Source organism: Sus scrofa, chromosome 1 (assembly GCF_054392235.1).
Source record: "Sus scrofa isolate SSC_HxYL_T2T_F1_AM1 chromosome 1, Sscrofa_HxYL_maternal_Yorkshire_Landrace_v2.0, whole genome shotgun sequence".
In the NCBI taxonomy this organism is placed as follows: domain Eukaryota; kingdom Metazoa; phylum Chordata; class Mammalia; order Artiodactyla; family Suidae; genus Sus; species Sus scrofa.
In genome coordinates this window covers 274,775,734-274,791,273 of record NC_139383.1, presented here as the reverse complement: position 1 = coordinate 274,791,273, position 15,540 = coordinate 274,775,734, and the positions used below count along the sequence as shown (strand labels likewise).

Below are 15,540 nucleotides of genomic sequence, written 5' to 3'. Positions count from 1 at the left end.
ACATTTGCAATTGTTTTTTTCAGTATGAGTCATCAATGGATGTTAGATACAGTGGGTTAAACTGTATTAATAAAAGTGTTGTGGTTATACATTTTCAAAGTATCTACCAAATGACAGTTAACTACAAGGTTTTAAATAGGTACTTGCTGTAGAGAGCCTGGAAGACACCACATTAATCAAATGATCAAGCAGAAAAATCACTAGTAATTGGAAAGAAATTATTTTTCTTTTTAGGGACACACCTGTGTCATGTGAAATTTCCCATGCTGGGGTAGAATTGGAGCTGCAGTTTCCAGCCTACTCCACAGCGACAGCAACAAGGGATATGAGCTACATCTGTCTCTTCCATTGCCACCTGCAGCAAAGCAGGATCCTTTACCCAATGAGTGAGGCTAGACATCAGACCTGCATCCTCAGGGATAGTAGTTGTGTTCTTAACCTACTGATCCAATAAGGTAACTCCAAAGAACACAGTTTTTTTTTTTTTTTTTGCCTTTTTGCCATTTCTAGGGCCTCTCCCATGGCATATGAAGTTTCCTAGGCTAGGGGTATAATGGGAGCTGTAGCCACCTTGCCTACACCAGAACCACAGAAACACAGGATCTGAGCCACATCTGCAACCTACACCACAGCTCATGGCAATGTTGGATCCTTAACCCACTGATCAAGGCCAGGGATAAAACCTGCAGCTTCATGGTTCCTAGTCAGATTCACTAACCACTGAGCCATGGTGAGAACTCCAAAAAACAGGTTCTTAGTTAAGCTCTGCCATTTTTGAAAAAATTCTGGGAATGTACAGCTGATGTGTAGTATTAATTAGGAAGCATGGGTAAAGTCCTTAGCCTAGAACCCAGATATTCATTAAAATGTTCAGCATTCTAGCACCAAGCAGCTTTACTTACATATTCATTGAAGTAATTTGCAAGGGCCTTGGTACCTCAGTCAGTAGAGCATCAGACTTGTAATCTGAGGGTCCAGAGTTCAAGTTCCTGTCCAGGGGCTGGGTGAAATATAGTTCATGAACAATATTACCTTAGCTTCAGCTGTATTACATGGTGATTTGACATTTTCATACATTATGAAATGATCACCACAATTATTAATCTAGCCACTATCTGTCCCCAAAAGTTTTGACAGTCTTATGGATCCTATTTTTTATGCTGTATATTAAATCCCCATGGTTATTTTATAACTGGAGGTTTGTTCCTCTTCATCCACATCACCCATTTCCTCCCTCTTCCCAGGACACTGTCCCCTCTGGCAACCACCAGTTGCTGCTCTGTACTTATGAGTCTGTTTTCATTCTGTTTTTTTGATTTGCTGTTTTGATTTTGGTATTTATCATTGTCTCTCTGTCTCATTTCACAGAGCATTATATGCTCTAGATCAATCCATGTCGTTTGAACATGGTTGTGAATTGTGAGATGCACTTAAATAGTTCCCTTATGGCCAAGTTTTTGCCAGCAAATTGGCAAACATTTTTAGTTCCCAGGATGGGATGGCACAGACAGTTGTTTTCACTGTTGGTGATTCACTTTTATGGTTTTCTGTGTGGATATCCAGTTTCCCAGCATGATTTATAGAAGAGACTAACCTTTCCCGATTGTGTGTTTTTGGTTCCTTTGTCAAAGATAAATTGAAAGTACATGTGTTGGTTTATTTCTGACCTCCATATTCTGTTCCATTATTTTATAAATGACTAAATATGTATTTGTACTAGTAAAAACCCATTTATAGAAACAGATTGACTAAAGAAGAAGCAGCAGATATGATTCCATTTTTATATGTCTACTTTTTATGTCAGTAACATACTGTGTTGACTTCTAATTGTTTGAAGTATAGTTTGAAATCAGGCAGTGTGATGCCTACAGTTCTGTCCATTTTGCTCAAAATGGCTTTGATTTTGTGGGTCTTTTGTGGTTTCATATGGATGGAATAAATGATGGTGATGGGATGTGAGCTCCAACAGACTTCAGGGTCAGTGGTGTGTGATCTCAAGAGCTGATCCTACTCTGGTACTTTCTTCAGTGGTTGGAGTGGCAGATTCCATTGTAGGTTCTTCAAAGTTCAAGGGTGTTCATGGCCTCTCCTTCTCCTCATAGGCAGGCAGAGGGAAGACTGATACGTCTCTGATATAAGAGACATCTTATGGGACTCCAGTTGTTCAAACACTTTTGTCATTTCACTGGATCCATCTCAAGAGGAAGGGGAGAAATTGGGCAATTAACTCAGTTGTCTTCTTCTTTAACCAGATGCTTGGGGTGTGATCTCTGGTGTCTCAGTCCTGTTGGAAGAGATCTCACTTATAATATGAAAAAACCACTAAATGCCTGAATTTATAATTTCTATACACACAAAAAAATCTACTGAATGACTACTATGTGCCAGGCAATATTCTACATTCTGAGAATACAAGTTAAATCAAAATGTATACCCTTATAGAGTTTAAATGCTAGCACTCCCGATACAGCTCATCATGCTCCTTTTTTTCCCATAGGTTTTAACCTTCTAGAACACTGTGAAATTTATTTTTTTAATTGTCATTATTTCTTTACTTGGGTGAATGTTCCATGGAAGACATGTTTCTATGTCTGAAATAAATAAATTCTAAATTTTCAGTAGGTAAAAACTTCTATGAATAAAGAAGTCATAAAAAGGGAGGAGCAAGAAGTTCCTGTCATGGCTCAACTGTTATAAACCTAATTTCCATGAGGACAAGGATTGGATCCCTGACCTTGCTTAGTGGGTTAAGGATCCAGCATTGCCGTGAACTGCAGTATAGGTCTCATTACTGTGATCTTCAGGATAGGTCTAAGATGTGGCTTAGATCCCAAGTTGCTGTGGCTGTGGTATATGCAGGAAGCTGCAGCTGTTATTCCACCCCTAGCCTGGGAATTTCTATATGCCATGTGTGTAGCTCTAAAAAAGTAAAATCAAAACAATGGTGGGGGACTAAGAGTGCTAGGGTGGGGTTCATAATTTCACACCACATGGTCTAGGTAGAGCTCATTGGGAAGGTAGCATCCAAGGATGTAGTTGTGGGACAAGAATGTGAGCCATGGCACTGGCTGGGCACAAGCGTGGATACATCACCTAGAAATACTCTGAGGGGAGATGTCTCCTGGCCTATCCCAGGGACATTAATGGAGCCTATGTTTCTGGACAGGATTAAGTCATGAGGGATGGTAGGTGATTAGTTCAGATATATCAGAGAAACAGATTGTTAGGGCACTTAAGGTCATGGTAGGTGTATTAGTCAAGATTTTCCAGAGAAGGATAACAAATAGGCTGCATGTGTGTGTGTTTATAAGAGAGATTTATGGTGTAACAATTGTGGCATTATGAGATTGGTGGCATCTTTGCCAAGGGTTAAATTATTCAGTTGCTGCAGCTGTGATGTAGGTTGCAACTGAGGATCTGATCTGATGCCTGGCCTAGGAATTTTGTATGTCATGGGATGGCCAAAAAAGAAGAAAAAAGAGAGAAATTTATTTTAAAATATTGGCTTGGAGTTCCTGTTTGGCTCAGTGGAATTGAATCTGAATTGTATCCATGAGGATATAGGTTCAATCCCTGGCCTTGCTTAGTGTATCAGGGATCTGGTGTTTCTGTGATCTGTGGTGTAGGACAAAGTCATAACTCAGATTGTGCATTGCTGTGACTGAGGCCTAGCCCAGCAGTGCAGCTAAATGTGATCCATAGCTTGGAAATTTCCATAGGTTGTGGGTGTGGTCATAAAAAGCAAAAGAAAAAAAAGGAAGGGAGGGAGGGAGGGAGAGAGGGAAGGAGGTATAGATAGAAAAAGAAAGAAAGAAAGAAAGAAAGAAAGAGGAAGGAGGGAGGGAGGGAAGGAAGGAAGGAAGGAAGGAAAGAAAGAAAAAGAAAGAAAGAAAGAAAGAAAGAAGGAAAGAAAGAAAGAAAGAAAGAAGGAAAGAAAGAAAGAAGGAAAGAAGGAAAGAAAGGGAAAAGAAATTGGCTATTACAATTGTGGAGGCCAGCAAATGTAAAGTCTGCTGGGTAGGTTGGCAGGCTGGAAACCCAGGGAAAAGTTGCAGTTTGAATCTGAAGGCAGGCTGCTGATGGGAGTGTTTCTTCTCTGTGGGAGATTGTTCTTTTTCTTAACAACCTTAACTTATTGATGAGGCCCACCTGCAGTATGGAGGCCAGTCTTAGCTTTATTCAGAGTCTTCAGATTACAGTATTAATCTTATCCACAAAGATACCTTCATGGAAACATCTAGAGTTTTGTTTGACCAAATATCTGTGTACAGTTTCCTAATCAAGTTGGCACATAAAATTAACCATTGCAGTTGAGTCCTTGGTTCTCGGTCTGATTTGGGAACCTGCTGGAAGGTATTTCATGGAGGAATAACATGGCCATACTTGATTTTTTTATTGATTCTTTAAAATCACATAGATTTTTGGAGCTATAGATGACATACAATAAACTTTGTATACCTAAAGTATACCATTTGACTCAGAAAACTGAATATAGGTCTACTGTGTGATCTAGCCATCCCTCTCCTGGACATATATCCAGATAAAACCACAATGCAAAAAGATACATGAACCATTATCTTCATAGCAGCACAGTTATGCAATAGGCAAGATTTACAAATAACCTATATGCCCATTAAGAGGTGAATGGATATAGAAGACGTGGTATAGTTAGAGAGTGGGATATTATTCAGCCATAGAAAGAATGCAGTAATGTCATTTGCAGTAATATGATGCAACTAGGTAGTCTCATACTAAGAGAAGTAAGTCAGAAGGACAAACATCATGTGATATCACTTACATGTGGAATCTAAAACATGGCACAAATGAAACTTCTAAGAGACACCACAGTCCTTCAGTATCTCTCAGCTCTCAGACGCCATCTTAGATATCAGGGATCATCCTAGCAATGAATATCCCAGATCTGAATCAACTTTGAGGGTAAGATGTAGATGTATATAGAAGGAATTACATTCACTGAAGTAAGGTTTCATTATTGGCAAGAAGATTAACATGCATGAAAACAAGTTCCAGTTGGGAACTTATCCCAGTGATAGGATATGAGCTCAGAAACTCACCTGAAGAGTGTGAGAGCTCAGATAAGTTAACATAAATTTTAGGTCATCTTCTTGGTGCTTTATGGTTACAGCCTCAATACTTTTATTTAAATTCCTGAACTTGATAATTTTGGGGGGCCATACATATATTTCCATAAAAAATGCATGCAATTTTTGGTGTTTATTTTATGCAGGAATGTGTTCTTAGACATTAATGCCTAATGAATTAGTATCCTTTTTTTACCTTTCTGAAATTGTGATATTTGCATCTTCACATTACAGAGGGACAACATGAGGCCAAGAGCCATTTAGCATCCCAAGCCCTACAGTGAGAAAGTAGTGAGACCAAAATCATAACACAGGGGATCTGGCATCAGTTTCCCACCTTAGTTAGTCTTTGGTCAAGTGTGTCCTTGAGGGATAGTCTCATGAAAGAAGAGGCCCTTTATGTCATATTTATCCTTCTATTAGAAACTTAGTGCCAGAAACAAAGTTGATTGCAAAGAAAAAAAATGAATTTCCTAGTTTTCATAGAAAGGAATCATGGTGAATGTTGAGGGTATGTCACTTGCCTTGGCAACACTAGGTGATAAAAGAAATGTAGTCAGGTATTCTTTTTCTCCATGAGAAGGCTAGAGGCATAGTATGGTGGCCACAGTCATGAATTCAATGTCTCTGGCATTACCCACTCACCTCCTTCCTCAGCAGACATGAGAGGAGCATGAGGAGGGAGAAACAGATCAGCATGTACCAGTTCCTCCTCCTGGCTCTCCCCATCCAGCCAGAGCAGCAGGGCATGTACTTTGCCCTGATCCTGGTCATGTACCTGACCACAGCACAGGAGAACCTGCCCATCATCCTGCTTATCAGGCTGGACCCTTGCCTCCACACCCCCATGTACTATTCTTCAGTCATCTGTCCCTCACAGATATCTCCTTTTCATCAGTCACTGTCTCTAAGATGTTGATGAACATGAAGACTCAGGATCAATCCATTCCCTATGCAGGGTGTGTAACACAGACATATTTTTTCTTATTTTTGTTTACATTGATAACCTTCTTTTTGCAGTAATGGCCTATGACAGGTATGTGGCCATTTGTCACCCTCTATACTACACAATAATCATGAGGGAGGAGCTGTGTCTGTGTCTGTTGGCTGTATCCTGGCTCCTCTCCTATGCTTATGCCCTGACCCACCCTTCTCCTGCCTGGACTGTCCTGTGCTGAAAACATCATCCCCCACTTCTTCTGTGACCTTGTTGCCCTGCTTATTAAGCTGTCCTACTCAGATACCTCTCTCAATGACCTGGTCATATTCACTGCAGGGTCTGTGGTTCTCATTTTTCCACTGAGTGGCATCATGGTCTCTTATGGACACATTGGGTTCTCCCTCCTGATGGTCCACTCTACTAAAAGGCTCTCCAAATCCTTGTCCACCTTTGGCTGCCACCTCTATGTGGTGTCTCTATTCTATGGACAAGTAAAGCAGTGTATTTTTCCTCCTCATCAGGCCAGTCCCATGACAGAGACATCATTGCTTCTGTGATGTACACAGTGGTCACCCCCATGCTGAACCCTTTCATCTACAGCCTGAGAAACAGAGACATGGCATTGGCTCTGGGGATTCTTTGCAAAAATATTAACCTTTTTGCCAAGTGAGAATCACCTAATCACAATTTTCTTTCACTCACTGCCCTTGCCTTAGAACTTGTGAGTTGTGAACCCATGTTTCTAGCACTTTTCATCAATGTACTTATAATTGTAATTTTTATTGGATCAATCTCTTTCACTTTATCTCATATCTCTTGTCCCTTTATTCCTCCATACCTCTAAGTAGGTCATTACCCACCATGCATATTCAAATTTTCATCTTCAAATCACCAAACTCCTTTGTGTATATATGCAAGTGTATTTAAATTTTGTTTTTTCAGTGTGTTATAATTATTACATTTGGCTTTTCATACAGCTTTTTTAAGTGTATATATATATATATATGTATTTAAGTCTTCTTTTAATCATCTATTTGGCCATGGTTTTCAAATATTTAATTAATTAATTAATTAATTTGAAGTATAGTTGACCAACAATGTTCTGTTAGTTTTAGGTGCAGAGCAAAGTTATTTCAGTTTTAAATATGTTATATAATATATATATATATATATATATATTTTTTTTTTTCAGTTTTTTCCCCTTATATGTTATTACAAAATATTGAGTATAGTTCCACATTCTATACAATTGGTACTTTTAGTTATCTATTTTATGTGTAGAAATATGTGTGTGTTAACTCCAAACTCCTGAGTTGTACCTCCCTCTTACTCCTTGTAACCATAAGCTTGTTTTCTATGTCTGTATGTTTATTTCTGTTTTGTGTGTAAATTCATTTGGAGAATTTTTTAGACACCACATATAAGCAATATCATATATTTTTTTTTCTGTCTTGTTTACTTCATTTACTATGATAATCTCTAGTTCCATCCATGTTGCTACAAATGGCATTATTTCATTCTTTATATGGTTGAGTGCCTATTCTATTAAATACATGTACCACTTCTTCTTTATAATTTATCTGTTGAAGGACATTAATATTGTTTCCAAGTCTTGGCTTCTTGGCCTACAAAGCTACAAACATTCAGTTATGACTGTATTGTTTACATTTAGGAAACTCCAAAATGCTTAATTTTTAAATGCAGTCTGAATTTAATAAAGTTGCAAAAAAAATAAAAAATAAAAAAAATAAAGTGCATTTGATGGTTTGCTATATTGTCATTCCACCTATTGCACTTAGCTGTATATTGGTATGTTTAAATAATATATAATTTTGTTTTCCTATGGTTAAAATTTGTATAAGAATATTTGTTTGAGCTGCTGAGAAGATTTAATTTGAAAGTGTGTGTAAAATTTCCCATCATGGCACAGAAGAAATGAATCTGACTAGGAACCATGATGTGGGTTCAATCCCTGGCCTCACTCAGTGGGTTAAGGATCCAGCATTGCCATGAGCTGTGATGAAGGTCACAGACATGGCTCAGATCTGGCATTGCTCAGGTGTAAGCCAGGAGCAACAGCTCCAATTAGACCTCTAGCCTGGGAACCACCATATTGCTGCAGGTGTGGGCCTAAAAGGACAAAAAAAAGACAAAAAAAGAAAGTGTGTGTAAAACCCTTGGGACAGTGCCTCAAATTATCAACATTGGCTTGGAAGCATGGATTGGACATTTTTGATAACAGGGGATTTTAAGTGACTCAAAACATGTAGGGTTCAGCAAACTACACTGAAAGCACATGACATAGGTTCAATAATTTTCTTCAAGTGTAAGGAATTTCATATCCTTTTTAAGAGGGGGCTCATACTTTGTGCCCTTTTCCAATTTTTATCCTAGCAAATTACAGAGTTTGAACCTGGCTTGATGCAAAGATAGGAACTTGAGCACAGAGTCTTCTCATTTCTTGTTGACTACTATGTACTAAGCATGGGACAAAGCAGTTGTTCAAAAACTGTTTATTGAATGAAGAATAAATGTCCTTGTGTTTCTTTGGGAAAAGACTTGCTTAATGCATTTGATGTATTATAGGATCCTTGACAATTTCCTTCTCACAGTGATGTCTTATGAAAGGTATGTGGCCATTTGTCAGCCTCTCCACTCCAGCACCATCATGAGGCAGGTACTGTGTGTCTCCTTAGTAGCTGGGTCCTGGTTCCTCTGTTGTATCCATGCCCTGTTGCACACCCTCCTCTTGGTCCAACTGTCATTCTGTGCTGACAGCATCATCCCCCACTTCTTCTGTGACCCTGCTGCCCTCCTGAAGTTGAGCTGTTTAGACAGATCCCTCAATGAGATTCTCATCTTTCCTGTGGGAGGAACACTTTTCATCCTGCCTTTGAGTAGTATCTTGTGCTCATCTATTCTTATAGGCACAACAGTTCTGAGGGTCTCTTCCCCCAAGAAACACTTTAATTCATTCCACCTGTAGCCTGCATGTCTTTGTGGTGTCTTTATACTATGGAACACTTGTTATTGTTTCCTTTTTCTCATTATGGGACTCCAGTGACCAAGACATAACTGCTTCCATCATGCATGCAGTAGTTACTCCCATGCTGAACCCCTTCATCTACAGCCTTGGGGACAAAAATATAAAACAGACCTTAGATATATTTATCAATAGGGCTAACTTCTTGAAGTGACAATCAGTAAACCCTCACATTGTAGTCATGAGCACAGTGAGATTATCTCCTAAAATTATCACAAGTTTGGCAACTCTGTAAATTTAAATGAAACACATTCAGCCATCATATATAGTGATAATACGTCAATAAGATCCAGTTTGTTACTTGCATTGTTAATATCCCTTATCTTTAATTTCTTCATCATCTCTTATTGACATGTGAATAATCCTATGCAAAATATTTCACATAATTATGATTGTGGTTTTGTCTTTTTCTCCTTTTTGATATGTCAGTTTTTGCTTGTATTTTTTTATACATTGTTATTGAGGACATACTGATTTAGCGTCATGTTCTGCTCCTTGTGGAGTGATTCTTCTCTGTAAGATGTGCTAAATTGTCTTACATTGGCTTCAGGCTGATTGTGAACCTCAATTTTCAACTCCATAGTAAATGACACCTTGCTGGTGGATCATAATCAGTCATGATGAGCCTAATTACAATATGTAGATTGGCAACAGCTAAAAAGTAATGCTCATTTGTGACAGGGAGCATTTTCTTATTCATTGAATATCACACCATTGTATTTATAGTTGAGGGGAGATTTCACTTTAGTCATGGTTCCTATCCTCACATTTCACTTACTTCCTCTGATATTAGATATACCAACTTTCTTTTAATGAGTGTTTTAGTTTAGATATACCAACTTTCTTTTAATGAGTGTTTACATGTATTTCTTTTCCAAAACTTTAAACTTTCTTATATCCGTATATCTGGAAAGTGTTAGTTCTTAGCAATGTAAAGTTGGGCTTTGCTTTTTTAAATGTAGGTTGACAATGATTGTATTTCTCAAGAATTTGATCTATTAACATCTCATATAATCAGAATGTATTTGAATTTATGTTTTCCATATTTCTATATGTTTCCTAATTGAGACAACTGATTTGTATTGGTTCTTGCTTCTCTTTATAATTTGTTATTACATAGCCCCTCCATTAACTTATTAATCAAACATTATTATTATTTTATTATTTTTCTCTGTGCTTTATGTAGAGATTATGACTTGCTTTTTCTTAAAAACTTTTATTGTGATATAATGTGCTACACAATATTAATTTTGCTATTTTAACCGATTGAGGTATACAGTTAGGTGGCATTTAGTACATGCATCACTGCTGTTTTATTCTAGGCCTTCAAAATTATGAAGATCAATGCATATGAGTATGTCACAGCTATGAATAAATAATGGCAAAGATACCTATGAATCAATGTGGAGGGATTTCCAAGTTATATTATTAAATGAAAAAAACAATGCATAAAAGAACATCTATAGCATGCTACTTCCTATGTGAAAAAGAAGGGAAAATAATATATGCCTGTATCTTCCCATTGAGAAGAAGTAACACATGAGGAATCAATTTGAAACTAATGAAACTGTTTTCCTACAGGGGCTAGGGTGGGAATAGGATAGAAAAGATTGTTAGATGAGTACATTTATTTGTATAATTTTGACTGTGTTATTTCTACCTACTGAAAAATAGAAAGAAGGAAATGGAAAATAAAGAAAAATAGAATAAAACCAGAAATGAGCCTAACTATATTTTGAGTTCATACCATAATCAGACTAAGGGGAAAATAAAATAATGAGGTTATTATTGAACACTTAAAGCCTTTCTCCTTTTGTTTATAAACTACTCTCACAATAACCAAAAAACTGTAAGCATTTTTTTGGAAGCAAAATTTTTGAGCTGGAGTTAGTGCATCATTAACAGTGTTTTGAGTTCAAGTTTCTGAAATTACATGTATTCAAAGATTTAGTAACTAAATAAACATCCTGGAAAAGGTGACTCACTTCTCACTCGTGAAGGGTGCAATGTACATGGACAGAGAGAAGCTAGAAAGAACTATATGGTTCAAACTAGAATTGAAGCTACCAACTTGAACTCCTGGGTTGTAATGGGTATTAACAGATTGAAATTATACATGATATCTCTCTGGTTCCCATCACCCATTCTTTCTGTCCCACTCCTGACCCATCTCCTATGGATAAGCATTCCTTTAGTTTGCTTGATTCTAGTTTCTACAACCTGTGTTTTTTTTATATATACATATATTTCCTGGATGTCTTCTGAGATCACTTAGAAGCCTTGTAATGAACAAACACACATAATGCCAAATTTTTTTGAATATAAGTTTCCTCTAAGGGAAACCAAAGTTACTCAAAAAAAAAAAAAAGGCTGGTTCTAGTGCTGGGGCCAACATGACAAGGCGAGCGAAATTTTTCTGAGTTTGAATATGAAAAGTGCTCAATGAATCATGGGGATACAGCAGCCATCTCGATGGGGTTCCCTTTGCCAAATCTGGAATAATTAGGTCTTAAAAATGAATAACATCTGTAATTGCTTACAACTCAGAATAAATTCAAAGTCATGAATCTGTAATGATATAAATAAGAAAATATAAAAAAATCTGGTGAAAGGGGGAGTTCCTTCCTATAGAGAATACAGCTAATAAACATAGAGGAAATGATCAAATTAGAAAATCATGTGGCCACCACATTTGCAATAGCACACTCAATATAGGAGTCATCAATGGATGTTAGATGTAGTGGGTGAAATTGCATTAAGTGTACTGGTTATATAGTCTCAAAATATCTACCAAATTATACTTAGTTTATTACAAAGGTTAAAATAGAAAGTTACTATAGAGAACTTGGCAAACACTACCTTTAGCAATTGATAAAGGACAAAATCATTAGTAATTGGAAATTTTGTTTTTCTTTTTATGGCACTACCTGTGGCATATGGAAGATCCCAGGCTAGGGGTAGAATGGGAGCTGTAGCTACCAGCCCACACCAAAGCGACAGCTGCAAGTGATCCTAACTTCATCTGTGGCTACAATGCAGTCTGTGGCAATGCTAGAACATTAACCCAATGAGGAGGGCAGGGACACTAGTCAGGGTTCATACTCTGCTGAGCCACAAATGCATCTCCAAAGAACACAAATTCCTAATGAAGCTTCTGTAATTTTTGAAAGAAATCTGGGAAGGTAAGGCTGATACTTGGTATTAATTAGGAAACATGGGCAAAGCCCTTACCCTAGGACCCAAAAGTTCTTACAAATATTCCACATTATGAATGATAGTTTGAGGATGATTCTAGCACCAGACATCTTTACTAACTTCTTTATGGAATTATAATTTGCAGGACCTGGACATTTCAGTCCATAGGGCATCAGACTTCCAATGTGATGGTCCAGTTTCAAGTCACTGTCCAGGGGCTGCAGGAAATATTGTTTGCACACAATATTACATTAATTTCAGGTGTATTATGTGATGATTTGTCATTTTCATACATTAAAATGATCACCACAATTTTGACTCTAGTAACTATCTGCCCCTATATGCTTTTACAATATTATTGATCATATTCTTTATGTTGTATATTAAATCATCATGGTTTATTTATTTTATAAATGAAGATTTGTCCTCTTCATCCACATTACCTATTTCATGCCTCTCCCCCAGGCACTGTCCCCTATAGCAACTACCAGTTTCTTCTCTGTATGTATATGAGTCTGTTTTCATTTGGTTTTGTTGATTTGTTGTGATTTTTAGACTCCATATATAAATGAGCTACCATGATATATACCATTCTCTCTCTGCCTTATTTCACAAAGCATAATAGCTTCTAGATCCATCCATGTTGTTGGAAAACAGCTGGGAACTGTGAGATACACTTGAATAGATCTCCTATGGCCACAGTGTTGTCAACAGAGGTGACAAACATTTTTAGTCCACAGGAAGGGATAGCACAAACAGTTGTTTTCACTGTTGGGGATTCACTTTTATTCTTTTTTTGTGTGGATATCCAGTTTCCCAGAACCATTTATTGAAGAGTCTCACCTTTCTCCATTGCGTGTTTTTAGCTCCATTGCCAAAGATCAGTTAATCATAAATGTGTGGGATTATTTCTAAGTTCTATATTCTGTTCCATTTTTTAAATGTCTATTTTTATGTCAGTAACATATTGTGTTGATTTATAAATGTTTGAAGTATAGTTTGCAATTAGGAAGTGTGATGCCCAAAGATTTGTCCATTTTTCTTAAGATGGCTTTGTCATTTGTGTGTCTTTTGTGGTCTCATATGGATGGAATAAATGATGGCAATAAATGATGGCAATGGGATGTGAACACAATTCAGGGTCAGTGGTGTGAGATCTCAGGGGCTGGTCCTACTCTGTTTGGTCCTTTCTTCAGTGGATGGAGGGGCAGATTCCATTGTAGGTTCTGCAAAGTTCATGATATTCATGTCCTCTCCTACTCCTCATGAGCAGGGAGAGGGAAGACCAACGTGTCACTGACATTAGAGATGTCTTCTGGGACTCCCTTTGTTCCCTGCACTGGATCCATCTCCAGAGGCAGGCAAGAAATTTGGCAGTTAAGTCAGTTGTCTTCTAACCAGAAGCTTTGGAGTGTATTCCCTTGAGTTTCAGTCCTGTTGGTAAATTTGGATCTTCCTGCTCATTTTTCTTCTTCTTGTAAACAGGCACGGAAGTGCTAAATATCCTCAGGCCATGGAGGCATAAGAGATGAGTCCTCAGGTATAGCCTGGAACAGCAGAGATAAGATCAATGTGGGGAAACATCCCTGGCCCAGATGTGTGCTTTGATATGAGGACTAGGAAGAAGAGATGGAGAAAATGTGTGTTTACATTGATCATATAACCATGGGTTTTTAGTAACTGATTCACACACTGACTTACATAGTGCCACCAGCCACAAGTGGCCATATCATGAAAATTAATTAAAATGACATAAAATTAAGATTTGGGTTCCTCAGTTGCACTAGCTATATTTCAAGTCACCAACCACAGGAGACTGGTGCTGCTGTATTGGACAACACAGCTACAGACTATTTCCATCCTTGTGGACAGCCCTATTGTACATTGGTTATAATAGACTATGGAGGTTGGAAATTTTCAATACATGTGTGTGTGTATTGCACACAGCTTCTTTTGCTGTGTGCATGTTTCCTCTTTTTTATGTTATTTTTGTATTGGGTTTTACCACATCTGATTCTTAATGTTTGTAGAGGAGTTTGTGTGTATGTGATTGTGTTTGTTTTGTGAGTTGTGTGAGTGACTGGATGTGGCCTTGCATTTTTTTAAGCAGCTTGCGAGGTACAGTTGATATACACAAAACTGCATATGTTTAATTTTCAAATTTTTGAGGATTTTAGATATGTGCACATACTTGTGAAGCTACCATCACAACCAAGGTCATTAACATATTCTTTCTCACCTCAAAGTGTCCTTGTGTCCTTTTTTTTGTGGTGAGAAAACCTAATATGAGATGTACTCTTTTAATAAATTTTTAGATGCACAGTATAGTATTTTTGACTCTAGGCATTATGCTGTATAGCAGGTCTCTAGAATGAACTCATTTTGTATAAATGCAACTTTCTTCCAACCAAATTACAACATTACCATTCCACTGCCCCCTCACCCTTTGTAACTGCCATTTATTCTCTGTTTCTATGAGTTTCTAAAAGTTAAATTATACAATATTTGTCCTTATAAGACTGGCTTATTTCACTTAGCATAACAACCTCCTGGTTCATCCATGTTGTCAGAAATGTCACGATTTCCTTTATTTAAGGCAAATTGATATAACATTGTGTGTATATGCCACATTTACGCATTCATCTTTGATGGACATGTGGCTTGTTTCTATAACTTATCTACTGTGCACAGAGCTGCAGTGCACATGGGAGAGTAGATACCTCTCTGAGCTCCCAATTCCAGTCCTTTCTGGTGTATACCCAGAAGTGGGATTGTTGGATCATGTAGTTCTATTTTTTATTTCTTGGGGAAGCTCCTTAGTGTTTTCCACATTGGCAGCACCATTTTACCTCCCCACAAAGAGTGTAGAAGTGTTCTTGTATGCAAGTTTTTTAAGCTGTGTGTGATGAAAGATTTCATTTTAAAATAGTAAATTGGTATGAATCCATACAAACCTCACTTCTGACTAGGATGAGTATGGGTTTTGTTTTTGTGTCACTATGTGTCATGCTGAGTGTCTGTTTCTGTCCATAACATGTTTACACACTACTTCTCCTTTTTTGATGGATGTAGAGCAGAGATGGTCTCATGAGGGTCTTGGAAATATATGTAAGCATTTGACCTAGCAATACAGCCACACAGCCTGAATCTTCCTTTGTCTAAGCTCTAGATATAAACAGGCAGCCAACCAAGTCCTCTTTATGCTAAGTTGGTGACAATTTGTCCAGAGGGTTTGAGGGCTACTGAGCTTCTTGCAGTAT

At 37.6% G+C, this 15,540-nt stretch overlaps 1 protein-coding gene and 2 pseudogenes across 4 annotated transcripts in view; all 3 read left to right on the top strand.

The window, feature by feature from the left end:
* Window positions 1–15,540, top strand: part of LOC146407216 (olfactory receptor 1N2-like) — a 204,885-nt gene that overhangs the window by 73,784 nt on the left and 115,561 nt on the right. The window contains exon 2 of one of the 4 annotated variants that reach the window (XR_014842051.1): window positions 235–354. The exons of the other annotated variants lie outside the window; for them this stretch is intronic. The gene's annotated coding sequence lies outside the window, so the exon portion shown is untranslated. Of the gene's footprint in view, window positions 1–234; window positions 355–15,540 lie in introns of those variants that run through there. 4 annotated transcript variants of the gene reach the window in all.
* LOC146407220 (olfactory receptor 1J4-like) lies at window positions 3,909–6,751 on the top strand (annotated as a pseudogene).
* Window positions 7,791–9,352, top strand: LOC110258942 (olfactory receptor 1J4-like; annotated as a pseudogene).